General features: G+C 46.7%; 1 protein-coding gene across 1 annotated transcript in view; it reads right to left on the bottom strand.

Annotated features, from left to right (window-relative positions):
* LOC146871801 (uncharacterized) overlaps positions 1-22,069 on the bottom strand; it is a gene marked incomplete at its 5' end in the record, with an annotated part of 718,460 nt that overhangs the window by 159,617 nt on the left and 536,774 nt on the right. The window contains one exon of the mRNA XM_085651438.1: positions 7,720-7,856. The remainder of the gene's footprint in view (positions 1-7,719; positions 7,857-22,069) is intronic.

Raw genomic sequence — 22,069 nt, 5'->3', positions numbered from 1 at the left:
GAACTCAACCTGATCAGGCTCAAGTCCCTTTGGGGCAGTTCCTTCTTCAGGATCTGCTTCTCCTCCCTCAGGAGGGGAATCTGAGATCTGAGACAGAAGGGAAGGAACTGCCTTAACCCTACTGCTCCTCCTCTTGGGTAGCCCCTGGTCCATACTTTCAGGATCCAGAGCTGGTTCAGTTTGATGCATTTTGGCTTGTGACCTGGTCACTGCAAATACCTCTGCAGGTATGCCCAACATCTCAGCATGAGTCCATAACTCTAATTCAGACCAGGCTGAAGCCTCTACATCCTTGCCCAATAGACATTCGACAGGGAGGTCTGCACTGACTACCACCTTCTTGAGGCCTGTTACCCCTCCCCAGGAGAAATTCACAACTGCCAGACTATGGTTGGTCCTGACGTTGCTTGCATTGGTAACCTGGTACATTTCACCCAGGATGATCTTTCCAGGGTCCACAAGATCCTCTGCCACCATGGTGACACTAGCACCTGTGTCCCTGAATGCCAAAGCCTGTTTGCCATTTATTACAGGCTGCTGTTTGTATTTGCCCAGATTACTGGGGCTCACTAGGAAGGACATATCAATGTCTCCATCACAAACCAGCAATGCCTGAGTGGGTACTCTGACTAGGCCAGAGTCCACTTCAGAACCCAGGGTCAACCCTACTACACCCTTATTCTGATTACCACCTCCACCAGTAGCTGCACTAGGGGGAACAGTTGCCTTGGGGGCAGGAGTGGCGGTGGTCTGGTCTTTGGACTTGGTACAATCAGAAGTTTAGTGCCCTTTCTGTTTACAGAATTTGCACCAGGGCTTCTTTTGGCCTTTTCCCTTTGTAGACTGTGAATCCCCACCAGATGCAGACTGTTGGGGCCCTTGTGAAGACTTCTGGTCTTTTGACTTATCCCCACCTTTCTCAGAGCCTTTAGGATCCTGCTTCTTAGTGTCACCCCCTTGGTTCTGGGTTTTCTGCCTCACCCTGGTTCTGACCCATCTGTCTGCCTTATTTCCCAATTCTTGGGGAGAGGTCAGATCAGAGTCCACCAGGTACTGATGCAATAACTGGTTTTGTCAATTATTAAAGATCTGTTCTCTCATCATATGATTATACAATCCCTTAAAATCAGTAACTCTACTACCAACCAGCCGACCCTCCAGAGCCTTGGTTGCACAATCTACAAAGTCTGTCCAGTCCTGATTCTGTGCTTTCTGGGTGTCTCTGAACTTCAACCTGTACTGCTCAGTGGTTAAGCCAAACCCATCTTTTAATGCACTTTTCAGGACATCATAGTCATCAGCATCCTCTTCTCTAACAGTGAGGAGCTTGTCTCTACCTTTATCTGAAAAGGAAAGCCACAAGATTGCTGCCCACTGTTTCTGGGGGACCTGTTGTACTCTACAGGCCCTCTCCATAGCAGTTACCCATTTGTGGATATCATCCCCAATCTGGTAGGGAGGAACAACCTTGGACAGGTTCCTATGGTCTGGAATATAATCTCTGACTCTAGGGACACTGTTGCTGCCACCAGGGGATTCTAACCCCTCTTTTCTAGAAGCTCTCTGGAGCTCAAAGGCTTCTTTATCTAATGCCAACTGCTTGGCATTAAGGGCAAACCTTGCTTCCTCATACTGCAGCAGTTTGTACATTCTTTCAGTGGAGGTCTCTCTTCTATTAAAGTATGAGCTTCTCTGAGGGACAGATTCTCTGCCAGAGTGATACGAGTGGTCAGAGTCCCTAGAGAGGGACCTAGGCCTCTCTGTCAGTTCTCTTAGGGAGAATTCTTCTGTCTTTTTCAGACCCATGTGGGCCTGGCCCTTCAATTACAGAGTCCTGGTCATCTTGATTTTCATCATCTGACCCAGAGACTATAGCTGACCCACCCCCTGATCCAGATCCATTAGCTCCTAGAGCTAATCTAAGATCATCTGCTGTCAGCAGATCTATCAGGCCTAGTGTGGAGAGACTCTGTCCTAGCTTCAGGTGTCTTGCAACACACATGGCCTTCAAGTCAAAGAAGGTCATGTCCTTGTACTGAGGCTGGCTCCATCCCTCCATCCCTTGAGGACATTCTAGTGTTGTGCAGTGTTGTACTACCTACACTAGTTTGTGGCCTACTGATCCTAGCTTGAGCTATAGCAAGGGCGTGCTATCCCTTCACAAACAGCTCTAAGTTCAATAGAAGTTATTGATACTAAGCTTAACTTTATATGTACCTTGAGTACCTTTAGTGGTTTTCAGTTAGTAATTCAAATAGAGATTTTCTGGTAAAACAATGGCAAGCTGGAATCCCACACGCTGCCCACCAATGTGAGAAGTTGGCCTGGCATATGCTGGTCACTAGTTATAGTGGCCACCTTACACCAGTCCAATTTGACTCTTATGGTAGATAGGTTTAAGACAACCTTTTAAAGAAAGCTATTCTAGTGGTGGCTGTGGAGAGCAGCCTTCAGGCTAAGTCTCAGAGGAATGTAAAGCAGCTTGTTTTACCTTATAATTTCTTGAATTACCAAATGAAAGGACACCACACAGGTATATATATCAAATATATATGTATTTATTTCTAGACACACTCTACTAATCTCTTTATGAGATTAGAAGTCAGGAACATATGCAAATATCAGCGTTTCACAATAAGGTAAGCACAAATATGGCTGGGGCCTTAGGGGCGTACCAGACCATGTACTAAAAAAGAGGTTTAGGAAAGTTGACTTGCAAGGGGACAAGGCCTAGGGCCTGTAGAATTGCTTGGGCTTCACGACTGCAGTGATAGCAGGTAAGTAACAGACCCACGGGAGACGCGTGCAGCGTGAGAACACAGACGCGGGTTCCCTATTGATTATAATGGAGCAAGTCGCGGTTTGATTTTTAAAGTTTTAGGGTACTTCGAGGAAGTCTACAAGCAAGCCACATACAAGGTAAGTAATTCGAGGGCCAACACACACTAGGGCACCGGAGTGCACGAGTTACCTCACCCAGGGAAGCCGGGTGCATAGGTATTTTTTGGTGTCGGGTCGCGTCGCTGTTTTCTATGGAGACCAAAGAAGACTTGCTGCTTGCGGCGACTGAAGAAGTGTCCTGTGGAATCCAAGGCTGGATTCAATATGGAGAAGACCTGAAAATTGAAGGGACAGTGTTCACAGTCACTTGCCAGTGACCCGGGGCCAGGAAGATGGATGCCCACGGATGTCGGGTGATTTCAGGTCGTCGATGGTGTTTTGACTCTTCGCTCCCGAGGTCCAGGAGAGTTCGACGATGACCAGCAGCTGGACTCGGAGTGTCCCATGATGTCTGCAGCTGATGGCCGTGTCAGCAACCGGATTGGAGCCAACAAGCCTTGGCAAAAGCAAGTCTTGTGTAGAGTGAAGAAAGTCGATGGTGCAGAACAGCAAGGTCTGAGGGACTCACCCAGTGAAGGTGAGTGAGGGCAGGCCTGGAGCAACCAGGGGAGCCCTTTTAGTCAATAAGAAAGTCTTCGGGGGACCCACAAGCCAACAGGCAAGGGATCGCGAAGACGCCTCTTGAATATATGCTTCACAGGAGCCCAGTCACTTGGGACGTGGTAGGCCTCTGATTTTTGCTGCAAAACCTGCTGGAGGCTTGGGCCATAAATGGTCCAAAGCACAAGTTCGTTGAACGTCGTGAAGTGTAAAAATCGTTATAAGTTTGTGGCATTATTACTGTTATTAGCAAAAAAAAGACTAATGAATTTTATTGCAACCATGAGGTAGGCCTTAGGTTTCTACAAGATTCCCTATTGGCTCGACCTATATTATTGTGGGACTCAATTTGGAAAAGAGAGGAAACAGGTTTTACTAAATCAATTATTTTATACTGTCTCAAATTGCAAAAGGCACTTAACATTCCGTGGCTGCTATATCTTAATATGGTTTTAGAAAAGGCGCATAAAACATCAGTGTGGTCAGAAATGTCCAAAACCTTGGCACATACTAAGAAAGAAATAAGAGACACCTTTTTAGGTCTCTCCTACGCAGCGCGCATGAGCTGCATAGAAAAGAGACCTTTAGTCATCAGCACAGCTTTCCCTGCAAAAACGTGCACGCGTTGCATTGCTTCCAATGGCAACGCGTGCACGTCTGGAGATTCACTTGTGGGAGCGAGCAGCTGGCGCCATATGGTAGCAATTATCGTGCCTTGCCGCTCGCTCCCACAAGGGAATCACGCAGGCCCCCTCCTCTCTCCCCCCTCCCGCCGTGCGCGCTTGTGCTTGTTTTCAAGAGTTTTGTTGTCAGATTTACAGATGGATCAGATTCTGCTTTCACTCTTAAGCCAAGCAAGATGCCTGTCTAATATCCTGTTAAGGCTGTGTATGTCCTTCAGCAGCTTTCTGTCTCCGTCCTATACCACTGGGCCAGCGTCGGGCAGCAGAGTGGCTTCACACTGACATAATTTACGATTTCTGAGGGCAGTAGGCAGTACTCGAGTGGCGGGACTGTGCTGCACGCCAGAAACAATTCTGAAGGAGGTCGCGGGACACGACGCGCTTCTGACGCAGGGTACAGGCCGGGCGGCTCTCCTCGGCGGAAGTCAGGACACCGACTCCGGTCCTGTTCACATCTCCAGCTGCCTCTGGCCGGGCGTGCCCTGAGCGGGACAGGCACAGTCGGGACCCCGTCAGCGGACAGAATGCTGGGCGCTCAGCAGGTGAGTTTGGTGCCAGTGCTGTGGCGCGGTCAGGCAGGGAGGAACTTTATGTCGCAGGCGGCCCGGGAAGCATCAGTGAAGTTCGGGCTGCCCATAGCGCCTCCACACGGGCGGGGCACCGCGCTGGAGACCTCCGCAGCGGAGCGGCTGTCATGGAGAGGGTGCCTCGGCGAGCCATTCCTGCCTTTAATTTTAGCTCCCGACTGCCCCTAATTTTGACTCCTGACTGCCCCTCACAGAATACCTCCCTGAAGTTCACTTATAATAGTGTCGGAAGGGGCAAACCCCGATCCCACGGCAGGTCCCTCGTAGATACCGCTGGAACGGGTAACCGAAGCCCCGGTTACTGAAAGACAAGGATAAAGGCTTTAAGTAACCAAATACCAGAGTGGAGTTTGTTTACACCTTGGCTGTAATAGTTATTGCTTGGAATCATTGAGGAGATCAACGGTTTAAATAGCTCGTGTCTGAAGTGTAAGGTCCGAGTCGCCTTTTACTTGGAATCAGGAGTCCTATAGCTTTTAAGAAATGCTATTTCACAAATTTAGTTTAGTTCCTTTAGTTGTGTGGGTATAACATGCAGTCTGGCACGTTTTGGACTCTTTGTCAATGCTGGCTCGTGATGCAGGGGGTGTGTAAAAATATTTTGACACGTCTGTAGCAGAAAAAAACGTTTTATTTGGATAGCACACTGAACAAACTACACAGCCATATATAGTATGTATATTTTACTGTTATTTTTCAGTGCTTTATTTGTGACTTAGTAGCGACACACAGCAGCAGTGTTATCAGAGGGTTTGCGTTTCAGAATAAGGCTACTAAACTAACGCTTATTGGAATGTTCCTGCAAGATGTGAGTTCATTTATGACCAATGTATTTGTCCGCCCAACAAGAATTGCATACACGCACGTATCTGTATTTTCAGGGTTGTGGTCCGAGCATTTGCAATGCAATTGGTCTCGCATTTACAAGAGTTTGAGCCTCGCCATTGTAAATGACAATGCCTTTTATTTATGTGTTGTTTTTAACATAGATAAATAAAAGGCATGGTCATATACAATGCCAATAGCTTAAACTCTCGCAGATGCGAGACCTATTGCATTGAAAATGCGCTCGGCGCCCGTGCTATAAAAATAAATAATTAAAAAAATGGTTAGGAGAGAGCGTGTCCTAACAGCAGGCAGGACAAAGCTATTTGAGAAAATTGTGCTTGGAGGCTGTAATGAAAGCCTACAAAGTAACAACACACGTAACCAGGGGTGTCGCCATGAGAGGTTACAAAATGAGACAAGGCTGTACTAAGGTGGGACTACTAATCCTATTGCCCAATGAACAGCCACAATTTACAGTGAACAATGAAACAAACCAATGAAAAATATGGGCGGAGCTTCACGTCCCTACCTAAATACAGCGTGCATCGCAGTGTATGCGCTGCCCAGGCTCGACCAAAAGATGGGGAGGATACTATTGAAATCTGAGAGGATTTCCCATCACAGTATGTATGCTTATTGTTGCCGTTAGCAACCCGCTTCTTAAAGATTGAACATGTTGCTAGCATTAGGTAGTCTGACAATTAACTTTGGCAATAGACCAACTCCCATTGCACTATGTACTTCTAGAAACATTTTGAATTTGTTTTTAGTTAGTGTACTGAAGCAGTGGTATGAAGATGGACATTGAGAATTGACTTCTTAAGACCTTTTTGCCAAAATTAGTGAGTCCTTGCACTTGATAACCATTGATATTGTAGGTTGGAGATGAAGTGGGCATGTACAGGACAAATATTCACCAGAGCCAATGCAGTTTGACAGAAAATAACTTTTTGTTTTCTTTTTATGCAGTCCTTCATGTGTGGTCAATTCTTTAGGAACGTAGTAATCTTTGTTCTTCACTTTAAGGCCTTCTCTGTGCGTTACTTGAATACAACAGCTTATTCCCTTATTTAATAAAAAGAAAAATTCACAGAACATTTTTGTTAATTTAGCAGTCTAATACCAATTGGTGTTTTTCTCTCAGTAGTTCCATATAAATATAATTTTTTTTCTTTACTAGTAGCGCATGAGTGAACAATATAGAATTAATTTCATATTAAAACATTGTTGTACATGTTCCCTCCCTTTGGACACCGTTCTCCTGCTGCTTTACTGCAGTACCTCCCATCCTATTCTTCCTTGCAATACTTTCCTTTCTTTTAGGCATACTTTTCTTCTCTTTTGTCACTCATCACCCATTGCTTCTTCGCATGCTGAACACGTCTTGGAATTCCATTAAGCCAATGACCAGTTTCCTATATTACCTTTTTCTGACTTTTATTGGCAGACATTTACCTGCATGCTAAAGTTTGTCTTGTCAACTTCTTCTGAATTAATGCTTGCCTCTATCTTTGTAAAGAGATGATCAGCTGTCGCTGCCACTATTAAACACTCTTTATCATTCTTGTCAGACTCTTCCACCATTTCCACCGTGGTACTTGCTCTTTTGTTTCCCTCCCCATGTACCTCTCTGCGGCAAATCCATCCCACCCTTGTCTTTTCATATGTCCTCATAGTCAGTGCTGCTAAACATTCTTCCTCCCTTTCTTTGCTGCCCGCTTAATCATTGATTGCTTCGCTCTGCTGACCTTTTCTATATTTGCCATATTCATAATTCCAGTCTGTAAGGGCATGGTGGTTGGCCTGGCCTTCCATATCTACTGAAAAGGTCTCTGCAACAGTGTACCCAGTGCCGAACCACATGTACTGCAAGCCATAACTTATACACCATGAGCTCCCTGATACAACCAAGTCGTAGCTGATGCAGGCAGAACCTATTATAAAATGAGCATTAAAACCAATACAGCTATCCAGCAACTATGTTCCGTTATCTTCGCTGTAAACTAAACTAATGCCCGAATTCAGACTGAGAATCTCTATAAAAACAAACTTTATGTAGTCAGTATGTTTTACAGGATCTCTGGCCAAGTAAAACTCAACGTAGTTGTCTCACTCCTACTACCACCCTCTGACTTATAAGAAAATGATTTCACCCTCAAGTACATAAAGAGCCTACTTACTTCTCTGCTCTCCACTCAGTTCAGGGATTAAAGGGTCTGCCCTGTGATTTTGCTGCAACCTCCCCAGGTCGACTTTCTTCACCTGTTAAGGCCTTCCATCTGTCCACATGTAGCTGAATCCATTAATGCTGTGTTGCCTGTGGAAAGGAGCAACAAATCACTTGGATGCTGGGGAAGGCAAGTTTACACTCACTCCATAAAGGCTCCTGGGGAGTGCTGGGGTCTCTGTACTGTAAAAGTGAATCATAGTATGCTAACTACTACTCTTGTGTAGGGGGGGCGTGTCTGCCACAGCAAACACCTGAAAGACCGTGCTGGCACTGCATAGGCACTCTTTTACTACAGGATGTGTGTATAGTGAAGCACAATGTCATTGTGCTATCCCTTTCCTGGATTCGAGTTTCTGCCAGTCGTCTCACAGGCATTTTCTGGGTTGATGCTTCCACTGTCAGGATATAATGGTACCTGTCTGTCACTTGCGTAAAGGAATTATGTTACACATGTTTCAAAGTACTATGATTATATATTTTGGCCCACTGATATTGTCTATTAGAACAAGCATTGGCATAGCCAATAGGTCTCGCCTTTGTGACCTTATAAGTGTTTAGTTATCCAGCACAATATCCTTGGAGCAACACCATTAACCCCTTCAGCGCGGCGGGAATTCCCCCGCGGTGCTGAAGGGTTCGAGCGCGGGCGGGGCCATGACGGAACGGTTCCGTCATGAGCACAGCGCAACCGATGCTCATGACGGAACCGTTCCGTCATGGGCATGGAAGGGGTTAAGTGTTGCATGGCTAAACACTTATAAGGTCCCAAAGGCGAGACCTATTGGCTATGCCAATGCTTGTTAGAAAATAGGATGGATTCAAGGGTATTGATTGAAAAGAACAAATCAACTGTCTCCCAATATATGTCATGTAGCACCGATACGCTTACTAGTAATTACCTTTCGCAGGTTGCCTTCGGACAACATCGATATGCTCTAACGAGGTTTAGATGTGGCATTGTACATTTTCTTGTAGCCTTTCCTACTATGCAGTTACACCCGCCCGCAGATTATGTATGCCCTTGTGACAGTCTAAGTTAGCAGAGCACGTTGCACTTTATGTTGCTGTGTACATTTTAGGAGAATCTAAGGCGGTTTTATTTAAAGCCATTATTTATTACCCATAATATTAGGTCATGTAAGGAGGCTATGATTTTTATGATGAGATTAGGAGACCCCTTGGCTAGCTATAGTGTTGCACTGTACATTCTGAAAGCAATTGACGAGAGGAAAATAATAAGACTATAGGAGTAATGAATTTGAATGTCTGGTCTTATTAATGATCATTTTGCGTGGGATTTTCATATTTTGTTTTAAAATTGTTTTAAAACTGTTATGGTTAACATATATGTATGTGTTTTAATGTTTTAGCATGACGTAATGGTCTTTTTAATGATTGTGCTTTTATGGCTATCGGTTGATAGTCGATTAAAGATAGTGAAAGAAGACTAATGATATATTGGCTGCAACTGCAAGGCCCATCTCTAGAGCTGTGGAAAAAGGATGGAAAGGAGTGGCTGCAAGATAAAAAGAATCGGATGCATATTGTAAGAAAATATGTAACGTTGCTAGAAGATTTGCAAGAATGATGTGATATGCCGAATAGCTTGTTTGAAGATGTGTTATTCCCTCTGCATGACACACTGAATCAAGTTTATCACATGGATTTACTAAGAGAATATAGAGACTAACTGTTGAAATATGTATCAATGCATTGTTACTTTAAGGGAACTCATTAGATATTGCTCCTGTACATACAGATGTACTGTCATAGCATTGTTTCTGATATAAAACAATAACTAATGTGATTAAAAAACGATTCCAATATGTTTTGCGAGCTTGTTATGGCTGTTACAGTGGAAATCATAGTTGGCTCAACTTTATGCATCATTAACTGTGCCTTTGGACGATATTGAAGAAATAGGCACGAGTGATGAGAATTTTGACTCCAACCCATTAGCCCGACAGAAATTATGGAGGTAATTTATAATCTAAAAACGAGTAAGACTACTGTTCCTGATCGCATCCGCAATGTAGTCTATAAGAATGATCCAGATTTATAGGTAAATTTCCTATGCCCTTATTTCAACTATATAAGAAAGATTGGTATCAGACCATGATTTTGTCTGGGTATACTAATTTCGCAAGGTTTAAAAAAACAAACTGTAAAAGTGACAACGGAGCATCGTGTTTCCTCATCTCTCTCCTCGACACTTGGTTAAAAATCTTTTCGAGTTTATTGCTAGGGGAAGTCAATGATTAGCTTAAAGACTACTTTAATGATACCCAGGAAACATCGTGGGTTTAAATTAGAGCAATCAACCATACATTATATCTTAATGTTGGATTATATTAACTGTGTATCAGTTAGTATGGGTGGCTTATACATTTGTTTGTTGATGTTTGATGTGTTGGATTGTCAATTGATCTGGGCCACGATAGCCAGGCAGGGTAGCCCCAGTGGTCTACTTTTTTTTTTAATTGGACTGCATACAATTACATGGGCTCAAGTCAATGTAGGCCTTGAAAGATGAATGCTCTGTGAAGGGAATCATGCATAACAGTCTCAAGCATACCCATGCTGGTATTGTTCTCACTGCTTATACGCGATCACCTTCTACCCTGTTGAAAGCTAATGGAAATAATCCAATAATCAACAGTTCACCAATCAACTACCTACTTTAAGCTAAAGACTTGGTCATTAACTATCATACACCCATTGGTCTGCAATGGCAATTGAAGGCTTTAGAACTTTACAGCCTAATGAATGAACTTACCATAAATGGAACCACAACTAAGGTCATGCAGTTCAGAAGGAATAAGGCTTCACTTAATTGGCATGTTTTCAGCATAGCAATTGAAAGGGTAATATCATACAAGTATGCAGGTGAGAAATTAGAGGCACCCATGAATTTTACTAGATATGAATTTTTCAGGGAACTAGTGGCATTGGCTGGTTTGTGTAGATCCAACATCAAATATGGAACATACACATTCACACCATTAGTGAATATTTATTTGACAAAGGCGGCACTGATTGTTACTTGTGATCAACCCCCTTTGTTTTTAGAAACACCAGCAGATTTCATTTGACGGTAATGTGCTACATAAGGTTCCGAATATGCAGAGTATGGTAGGAGCCGAAGCATTACGCCTCAAATTAAGCCTGTGCTCCCTAATTCAACTAATAATGTAGGCATTATAAAGCCAGTATATCAACATTATCAAAGTCAGTGAATAAATCCATGGCAGGCAAATGTATTTAGATTTATGTAAAATCAATCTACATTTAGCTTAAAAATTGGGAATACATTTAGAGCCCTGTGAGAAGTTGGCCTGGCATATGCTGGTCACTAGTTATAGTGGCCACCTTGCACCAGTCCAATTCGACTCTTATGGTAGATAGGTTTAAGACAACCTTTTAAAGAAAGCTATCCTAGTGGTAGCTGTGGAGAGCACCCTTCAGGCTAAGTCTCAGAGGAATGTAAAGCAGCTTGTTTTACCTTATAATCTCTTGAATTACCAAATGAAAGGACACCACAAAGGTATATATCAAATATATATGTATTTATTTCTAGACACACTCTACTAATCTCTTTATGAGATTAGAAGCCAGGAACACATTCAAATATCAACGTTTCACAATAAGTTAAGCCCAAATATGGCTGGGGCCCTAGGGGCGTACCAGACCATATACTAAAAAAGAGGTTTAGGAAAGTCGACTTGCAGAATGACAAGGCCTAGGGCCTGTAGAATCGCTTGGGCTTCACGACTGCAGTGATAGCAGGTAAGTAACCAACCCACGGGAGACGCGTGCAGTGTGAGAACACAGACGCAGGTTCCCTATTGATTACAATGGAGCAAGTCGCGGTTTGATTTTTAAAGTTTTAGGGTACTTTGAGGAAGTCTACAAGCAAGCCACTTACAAGGTAAGTAATTCGAGGGCCAACACACACTAGGGCACCGGAGTGCACGAGTTACCTCACCCAGGGAAGCCGGGTGCATAGGTGTCTTTTGGTGTCGGGTCGCGTCGTTGTTTTCTAAGGAGACCAAAGAAGAATTGCTGCTTGCGGCGACTGAAGAAGTGTCTGGTGGAATCCAAGGCTGGATTCAAGATGTAGAAGACCTGAAAATTGAAGGGACAGTGTTCACAGTCACTTGCCAGTGACCCGGGGCCAGGAAAATGGATGCCCACGGATGTTGGGTGATTTCAGGTCGTCGATGGTGTTTTGACTCTTTGCTCACGAGGTCCAGCTGATGGCAGTGTCGGCAACCGGATTGGAGCTAACAAGCCTTGGCAAAAGCAAGTCTCGTGTAGAGTGAAGAAAGTCGATGGTGCAGACCAGCAAGGTCTGAGGGACTCACCCAGCGAGGGTGAGTGAGGGCAGGCCTGGAGCAACCAGGGGAGCCCTTTGAATCGATAAGAAAGTCTTCGGGGGACCCACTAGCCAACAGGCAAGGGATCGCGAAGATGCCTCTTGAGGAAATGCTTCACAAGAGCCCACGGTCACTCTGGACGTGGTAGGCCTCTGATTTTTGCTGCAAAACCTGCTGGAGGCTTGGGCCACAAATGGTCCAAAGCACAAGTTCGACAATAGTGCACGGTTCCCAGGTATTGCAGTTCCTCGTCACTCGTGGGGTCCAGACGCCACAGCTTCACTGGGGACTCAAAATGGCCGACGAGAGGTCAGGAAATCTGCTTCTGGGGCAGCAGGGACTTCAGACTCCGGCAGGAGCGGGAAAGTTTGCGACCGTTGTTTCAAGTTTTGGTGCCTGCCAAGCAGGGGAGTCACTCCTTGACTCCAAGGGAGATTCTTCTGTCTTCCAAAGGTAGTGGAACGTCGAAGTGTGGAAATTTAGTTCGTAACTGAACATTATCTGCGCCATCTTGTCTCTCTCCAGCGCCGCACGCAGAAACACACGGCGGCCATTTTATTTTACACCATGGCCCCTCTCCCCGCTCATTGCCGATCGCCAGCGCGTCCCTCTGGCGCTGCAAACATCCCCCCGCGCGCTGGCCACCCCCGCTCTCTCATACATGGGCCATCAACCCCCTCCTTCTGCGTGACCCTGCCATGGAACCACATCCCGCGCCTGACCAACACCTCCTTTTATCCCATACATGGTCATACATCCTTTTGATAACCCCCTTCCTCTGCGCCCGATTGTCCGAACCGATCCCAGGCCATCACCTAGCCCTGCGGATGCAGTTTATTGCCCCTACTGTAAGGGAGACACCCCACATCAAAGGGATTACAGTAGATCCACACCCCACCCCCTGAGACCCGACCAGTCGCACACACCCCCAGGAATTGGCGGAATGTCCAGCTGTGTGATAACCATCTCCTACTATGGGTGGGGTGGGGACTTCTACTGTAGATATGTGTGGGAACAAGCTTGAAGTGGGGATTCCAAGGATGCCTTTCCGTACATCAAAGTCTCAACAAGAATGTATCACATGTAATAAAGCAATAAACCTGTGTATAAGAGGCCAGGCCTCAGAGATGTGGGGAGAGCACCTCGAGAAGATTCCCTGTTGGTCTGATCTGATGTGTTCTCCTCCGGAGAGAATAAAACTTTGTTTCCTGCCTTCCAGTCTCCAGCGCCTGCCTCTTTTGTTGGTTAATCATCGAATGGTATAAGAGGCGATTACCGCCGGGCAATACTTAAGGTTATGTCGTTTGCTGATTGCCCATCCTGCCCTTTTTTTACAATTGGCGTCCCAAGCGTGGGGCCCATCAGCGACACGTGGATCCAGTGGGAGAGGTCCCGACGACAGAGTGAACGACTGCAACGATCGGAAGAGCTCCTGCCTGATAGACCCTCGTCTGGCAGCCGATCATCCGAACTTCACTGGTTCCGAACCGACCTCTCTCGAGTGATCTACGGGGCCTGACTGGGAACCATCAGGAGTGCCGCGGCAAATACGGAGAATAGAGGACGATCGGGCGCTGGAGGCGGAAGACGAGAAACAGCCCATGCGGTCCGGGTAAGGTCGTGTAAGAACGACAAATTGCGAAACGATGATGGTTCTTTGAGACATTCGCTGCTTACAAACGAGGAAGAGTACAAATACTCTATCTTCCTTTGTGGACAGTGAAGGGTGGGTAACGCGGACTTTTGTCCCCCTTTTGTAATCTGTCGTGCCTATCTTTTCTCCCCACTGATTGTTTGATTGATTGTCAGGGTAGCTCCCTTTTTCTTTGATTATCAGAGTAGCTCCTTTTTGAGGCATTCCCTGTCTGCAAACGATGAGGGATAGAAATAGTCTCTCTCCCTTTGCAGATAGTGAAGGATAGATAACGCGGACCTTTGTCCCCCTTTGTAATCTGTCGTGCCTATCTTCTCCCCACTGATTGGTTACTTGGATCTAGTTCTTTTGAGATATTCTCTGTTTGCAAATAACGTAGAATAGAAATATTCTGTCTAGTCTTTGCAAGCAGTGAAAAGATAGGTAGTGCAGACCTTTGTCCCCGTTGTAACCCGTCATGCCTATCTTCTCCCCACTGATTGATAGTTGGTTCCGCCCGGACCGCTTATTAGAGGTAGCTCGTCCGGCCCCACCGGAGGGCACCCCTAATAAAGAGGACACATATATAAAATACGGACTAGCCGCTGTACCTTCCTAGCAAACTATGGCATAAAAATCGCTATAGAAAAACAAAAGGAATCGAGCAAAACCAGTAGGCCACTGATGGGATCCTTTTGACCCTGCAAAAATAAGAAACACTAGGAAAATAGCCCTTCGCGAAAAATATGAAACTAGAGAAAGGAGCCAAGCTCACGGTCGAGATGGCCACGAGGTAGCTCGGCCCCGCCGCTCTCGCTGCCTAAGCATGTCTGCCCTACCACCCTCCACGTCCAATAAAAACGACAAAACCCCACACAAATGGAAGTCTGCTGATACCCACCATCGGCGTCGCCGAACTGGGCTAGATCGCGCACAATTGGGCTATGTCTTTTTCTGGTTATGCAGTAACATCCTTGTGCTCGTTGCCAGATTACAAATATGTACAACACTCCAACAAAGTAGTATGACTAAAACGCTTTAATAAACTTGTAGGTATAGGCAACGCTCCAACAGGGTAAACACGTTAAAACACTCTTTTAAACAACTATTTACATGGCAGCCTGCTGCAACATCCATCCCAAAGCACTCACCATCCGCGCGACACAGTCCCCGCCCCTCCTTCTTCAAAGTAGCAACATTGCTGTCTTTTAGTCGGCTTTGGGCTATAAAAAGGGCCTACAAAATCCATCCGCCTGTGAGGCGGCATCAGTAGCGGACCGTTGTGCGAAGAGGCCGGAGGCAACACGATGCGCCGAGACCCGGACGGCATCGAGGTGGTGTCCAACAAGTTGTTGTGCTGGCCTGGCTGTCCTACAATGCAGCGCCAAAAGACGGCGTGGGGTGCCCTGGGGGGAGGCGACGCGAACGGGCCTCCCCCGCCTCCCCAGGTGGAGGCTCACCAGTAGCAGTAGAGCACCCCTTAACGCTTCACTCACCGGCCAGCTGCAGCAGGGCAGCCATTAACGTTTCACCTGCCGGACGACCACCCAGGCGGAAGTTCCTTTCTGCACCAAGTTTTCCATTGGCGTTTCACCCAAGAAGTGGGCTCGCGCAGTTGGTTGGCCGGGGGACCCACTCCGGTGGCTGTGGTGGAGAACTGCTGCTGCCACACGACTCTCAAAAATGGCGGCCGGCTCTTCGGATTCGGGCCTGGTCCACTAAGATGGCTCTGGGCTACCTTGGAACTCGGAAGCTTGCCTGCTCGGGCGTGGACCGCGCCCTTGAAGACGTCCTCTCAGCTTTGCAGATTCTACGGGAGTCATTGGCCCTCGACTCCCGCGGACTTCCGGTGGGGGCAACCGCCACTATTGCTCGATCATTCCACATTAACTTGCCTTTGCCCCGGGCGGCAGCCACCCTGTCCCCGTTTGGTGCCGTGAGAGAGACTGATTCAGGGCATCGGCGGAGAGACACGCCTGCTGTCTCGCTCTCCGAAAGGACCACGGCGTTGCTGCGAGATGGTGGTGCACTCATGCTGACGCCAGCTTCTGTTTGAATTACCAGAAGACACTGTAGTCTACCAACCCGAATCAGTTCTGGTGGAATCTCAGCATGATCCGGTAGGAAACAACTTCGCTTTCCCCACCTTCGAGTCACGATTCATGCTGTCTGTTCTCTCTGTTGGCGTTAATGAAGATTTTTGGACTGCCGAAAGGGATTCTGGTCCAACCGTTAGTTAGTGGAAACATTTAGACTGTACCCTGGACCCACCCGACCTCGTCCCAAAATGGCGCCGATGTAGGAGGGGCCTACACTTCCTTATGGCATTCCAGGTTACTTGGCGTTGACGTTAAGGGATATGTATACGGTCTCTTTTTCTCTTTTTTTGCAGATGGCGGGCGGGGAACGAGGAGGGTACTGAATGGGCATGCGAACAACCTTATTGATGCTGGTCTTCTCATTATTGATTATTTTTATTTTGCGTTAAGGTAGTGTTGCTCATGATACTCGACGCCTCTTGCACCGTGGCCAGCCTATACGGTTGTAGGCCCATATTTGTATATTGACATTCTCACAATAAAGGGTTTTCGAAGGAATTATGGAATCAGCGTCATAACAATCGCCTAGGCTGGTAAGGTTTTGAATAACGGCTGTCATTCCCAAACACTAGAAGACAGATAATGCAGACCCTTTTCCTGAATTTTGGATCAGTGAAAATTTGTATCCATCACACCTGTCTTTTTCCAGAGTTGTTAGAAAATGGTTGACTGTAACTTAAGGTATCTGCCGAATGTAAGGTATGGTATTTTGTCCCATAATATACGACTAATTGAGAAACAAATGCACGAAGAGGGAACTCGAATTTAGGGACAAATAAAATAAAGCATTTTTGGTATGGTAGAAAGGAAGGGTATAGTACAATGCGAAAAGGATAGTCAAGATCTGTGGTATTATACGTTCCTGCAGCTAGTCTGGTACGTGGTAAGTAGAACTTTTCCGTGTTTATGCGCGCTGATGTGCTTTGAATGCTGCCCCCCCCCCTTCTTTTCTTCTCTGTAGGTTACATCGGAGTTCCGACTGATGAATGGAGTGGACATGGACCGCACCGTGCTCCATGTAGGGAAAGACATAGACAAGCGCTGTGAGATGGTGCGTGGAGTGCAGACCATCACTGAGAACGTGAAAAACTGTATGGTAGGACTGTGCGTACGTGCCCTGATTGTACGGTATGAATGTGTATGTATTGCGTATGCCTGGGTCACTGGAGAGAACGTCTTTGTATGACTGAAATGCTTGCCTATCGATCAAGGAGATGGGAAAATAAACCCGAATATGGTAACTCCCCGTTTGAAGAAACAACTCTCCCTCTCCCGGAAGCTAGTAAATTGGAGGGTGACTTAGGCCAGAAACTCGAAGGATCATTTCAGTACGATGAACGCAACTCCAACCGATGACCCAAAATGTACCACCAGTGAGTCGATTTTTGTGCTGACGAACTAAGAGAAGTTAAGAATACCGCAGGTCGGGGTTCATTCGAAACCCCCCCCCCCCTCAGCCCAGAAGTTAGGGATACTGGCATGTTTTAGATTCACCACTTCTTCTTCCATCCACTTAGAAAATAAGAGTTGTACCATTGAACGTCCGACCGATACTCCTCCTCTGCCTCAGTTTGGATCACCGCCTGCCCAGGGGTCGGAAGGCTCCACCGTGAGTATAAACACGACTGGACTAATGTCCGGCCGGAAAAAGAGGAGTAAGTATTTTTCAAAAATGAGGCCTCCAACAAAATTGCCCAGAAAGGGAGGGGAGTAAAAGGTCCGACCCCCCCCCCCAAAAATGAATTACGGAAAATACTGAAAATACGCAGCACGCATAGAAAAAAGGATAGGAAAGGAAAGGTCCCCTTACCCAATATAGCTCTGTGTCTTCGTCTTAGGTTTCTGTGCTTGATGTATGTACTGTTACACCCTATCCAGTATTTGTGTGTACGTGAACGTTGAATTTATGTTTTCCCCCAGCTTGTGTTTTTTTTATACGTAAAAGTGACCCGTGCTGCCCTATGTTGTGTGTACACCAAGTAACCTATTACCGTACACGTTTCTCTCTCTCTCGTTTTATGTCGTACGTGTACCAAATAGCCTACTTGATGCGCACGTCTCTCTCTCTCTCTCTCTCTCTCTCTCTCTCTCTCTCTCTCTCTCTCTCTCTCTCTCTCTCTCTCTCTCTCTCTCTCTCTCTCTCTCTCTCTCTCTCTCTCTCTCTCTCTCTCTCTCTCTCTCTCTCTCTCTCTCTCTCTCTCTCTCTCTCTCCCTCTCTCTCGCTGAAAGCTCCTTTGCCCTCTTTTTGAATAGATGACGACACTGTACCTCGTCAGTATATGCATAATTGGCCTAAACACGACAGTGTTCGAACAAATTGACAGAAGCAAAACGACCGTATTTTTGCCACACTACTACCTCTCCTTTCTGTAAAAATGGAGAAAGAAAGGACAGGTGAGACGACTGATGTCTCCCAATCTGGCCCTTATAACGGGAACTATATGTCAGTGGTTTTTGTTGTTTTAGGGCTCTAACGACTCCACCTCCTTCGCTCAGAATCGCCCTGCCCATTGCACAGAAATAGAGCGTCTAAGGACCCCGTCCTTTCAGAATAGTCCCAGTTCTGTACTAGCCGTCCCTGGATATTTTAAGCAATACAGCGGATGACCTTGTTTTTAAAGATACATCGCCTAAACTGATAAAGGTTAACTATTGTCTCCAGCAAGAAAAATGTTTAGTTTGTGTTCCTCCCCGAAACAGATTTGTGAGCCCATGACAGTAGCGCCTCGCACTTTTTCCATAAACTTAGCAGTCCCTGGGGAAAAGTATGAATCAACAGGGCTTGTGTTAGAAAGACGAGTCTCTACCGGAGAAGCTGGTTCGAATTTTGATAGACCAGGAAGTTGATAGATGTCAGACTCCTTGCCATGTCTATAAGCTACAGGAATCAACACCTAGCAGACGTGATGATGGAAATTTGCAGGAACACTCGCAAACCCGCACCACAGCAATGATTAATGAGTTAGTAGCATACACCTACATAAGAGTTAATAGACATGCACGATAGAATGACCGATAAACGTTTCGCCGACTACTTGGGGTCGGGAGAGAGAATTAAGTGTGTAAACGTCTTCCCTACCAGTTCTCGAAGATTTTGTTTCTTGTACTCATTCAAAGATAACGTGCGGTCAACGGAGGAGAGGGGTCGGACGTGACGCACAGCCTGGCTGCGGATCATGGAACATCTATGGCCTCGACCAAGGGGGAGCCACGGAGCAAAAAGATGCGGGACGAGGCACCATTCTCAGCATGGAAAGCGATAGAAAGAAGGGCTATCCCGAAGCCCCCGCTCACTGATCAGCTCGTGCCTGTAGTCCCAGCCCATCGAGCCCGATTGATGGGCTCAGTGCTAAAAGATTCTGCTCTCCTTGGTCCGCTTTTTGATCCGATCCCACTCCACCCCCTCTTCCCTCGGCCTCCCAAAAGCACGCCCCTATCCCCCCCCCCTCTTTTCCATATGGGATTTTGAACCTGACTTGACAAAAGAAGAACGAAATGCGGGTACCCCGCCTCAAGGTACCTATGATAAGATCAGTTAGGGAACAGGACAAAACAGGACTGTGATCCGAGAGCAAAGAATGGTCACACCCTGCAACGTGAAAACATGGATTTGAGCTGGACCTTAGCTCCACCGCCGGTGCTCAACAGTGCCAACGAAAGAAGAAGAACAATGAGAGCTTACCAGTGATGGCTCGCTATAATAGGACACTGGAAAGAAGAACTCCCTTCCCTGACTGTAACTCATGTTGAGTTGAATTCATCTCCCAACCGCTTTCGTATTGACTATCTTCCAATCGAGTTTTCATGATATTACATCGGTCACTTCCAACTGTACACTGATAGTTAAGAAACATTAACTTTGTATAATGACAATTGTATAACATCAGCCGTGCACATGACTATGCTGTCTAGTTTGATCCACACGAAGTCTAGGCCTTAAGTAATGCACGTGATATTCCTTGTTTTGCAAGAACATTTTTTTCGGTATCCTGTTTGTGTTCAAGCGAGCTTCCCTCCTCCTATCTCCGGGTCTGACATATGTCGCAGCTGATGTAAGTTTGTATGCACCACCTCCTCGCCTATCACCTCAACTACATGAAATTATGTACAATTGTGCCAGATCATTCCTGTCTGTCCTAAAAGACTCTGAACTTTGAAGCAGAACGAATGAAAGCCCTGTATGATGTAGAAGTACGTGGTATTATGGGGATAGATCCGAACTAAACAAGCTGGCGAGATATGTTAAAAGGGAGGACTGTGGAAATTTAGTTCGTAACTGAACATTATCTGCGCCATCTTGTCTCTCTCCAGCGCCGCACGCAGAAACACATGGCGGCCATTTTTTTTACACCATGACCCCTCTCCCCGCTCATTGCCGATCGCCAGCGCGTCCCTCTGGCGCTGCGAACATCCCCCCTCGCGCTGGCTTCCCCCGCTCTCTCATACATGGGCCATAAACCCCCTCCTTCTGCGTGACCCTGCCATGGAACCACATCCCGCGCCTGACCAACACCTCCTTTTATCCCATACATGGTCATACATCCTTTTGATAACCCCCTTCCTCTGCGCCCGATTGTCCGAACCGATCCCAGGCCATCACCTAGCCCTACGGATGCAGTTTATTGCCCCTACTGTAAGGGAGACACCCCACATCAAAGGGATTACAGTAGATCCACACCCCACCCCCTGAGACCCGACCAGTCGCACACACCCCCAGGAATTGGCGGAATGTCCAGCTTTGTGATAGCCATCTCCTACTATGGGTGGGGTGGGGACTTCTACTGTAGATATGTGTGGGAACAAGCTTGAAGTGGGGATTCCAAGGATGCCTTTCCGTACATCAAAGTCTCAACAAGAATGTATTAAAGCAATAAACCTGTGTATAAGAGGCCAGGCCTCAGAGATGTGGGGAGAGCACCTCGAGAAGATTCCCTGTTGGTCTGATCTGATGTGTTCTCCTCCGGAGAGAATAAAACTTTGTTTCCTGCCTTCCAGTCTCCAGCGCCTGCCTCTTTTGTTGGTTAATCATCGAATGGTATAAGAGGCGATTACCGCCGGGCAATACTTAAGGTTATGTCGTTTGCTGATTGCCCATCCTGCCCTTTTTTTACAGAAGGGCCAGGATTCTTCTTGTAAAGCATCGTCCAGGGGTTATCTAACTTGCAATGGCAAGGTGTACCTATCTTATAGTGAAAGAAAGGGAGGGACTAGCTCTATGACCACTCCTCTAGGAGGGTCAGGGGGGTGGATGGTTACACCCACTACCCTTTGTCCAGTTTCGCGCCAGAGCAGGGGCTGGTAGCCCCTGAACCGGATTGAGCTGGCATATGCACAGAGGAGCCTACTGCTCCCCAGTGCAGGACTTCAAAGCACTCTAAATGTAAATGTAAATGTCAAGGTACTTATAGAGCGCACTGTCACCAGACGGCCACCTTTCGGTGTCGCCTTTGCGGTTTCCTGGCGCTGATACTCATACCGCTGTGGAACCCCTCCTGGGTTTCCCTGTGAAGTGTCCACTCCTGGGCACCCCCAGGGTGAAGCCAGGCATCCTTAGCGCTGTTGGGGCCGGTGTGGAGGCTAAGCAAGCTATTGCCCAGAGTTGCAGCGTGGGGCTCGTGATTAGAATAGGCACCGAGGCGAGAATAGACAGGTCCGAGGAAATTGAGCCCGAGCCCCGCCGAGGCGGGAATCGAACCCTGGTCCCTGGCCAGAACTCTGCTTCAGGGTCTGCCGCTCTAACCATTGAGCCACACTCCTCCACTCTAAGAGTGCACCCACCCAGCTCCAATACACTAAATCCTGTCTGGAAGGTGGTGACACCTCCCTGTGACAGGATGCCTATTGTTGGGATTCCTCCACTGTGAGTTTCGGTCAGCAGCAGGAGGGCAGCCCAGTGTCTGTGCTGGTGGCATCCATTTTGTGATGCCAGGGCTCTTTCAGATTTCTACCGTGTTACCACAGTAGGTACATGTCATCCCCTCTAGAAGGGTGGGATCATACTCCCACACCAGTTACTGTTACCAGTTACTGGTGTGGGGGTATGATTCCAAGATGTTTGACACCAAACACGACATGTTTTGATGCAGTCATTCCAAAGTTAGCATTAACCGGGAGGTTATAATGCACTTAAGAGTATATGTTTTAACCCAATCCACAAACAGCCACAGGGAATAGACCCTGCCAGCTGCAGAG

This window comes from Triturus cristatus, chromosome 1_1, assembly GCF_964204655.1.
Source record: "Triturus cristatus chromosome 1_1, aTriCri1.1, whole genome shotgun sequence".
Classification (NCBI taxonomy): Eukaryota; Metazoa; Chordata; class Amphibia; order Caudata; family Salamandridae; genus Triturus; species Triturus cristatus.
This window is presented reverse-complemented; position numbering and strand designations above follow the sequence as displayed.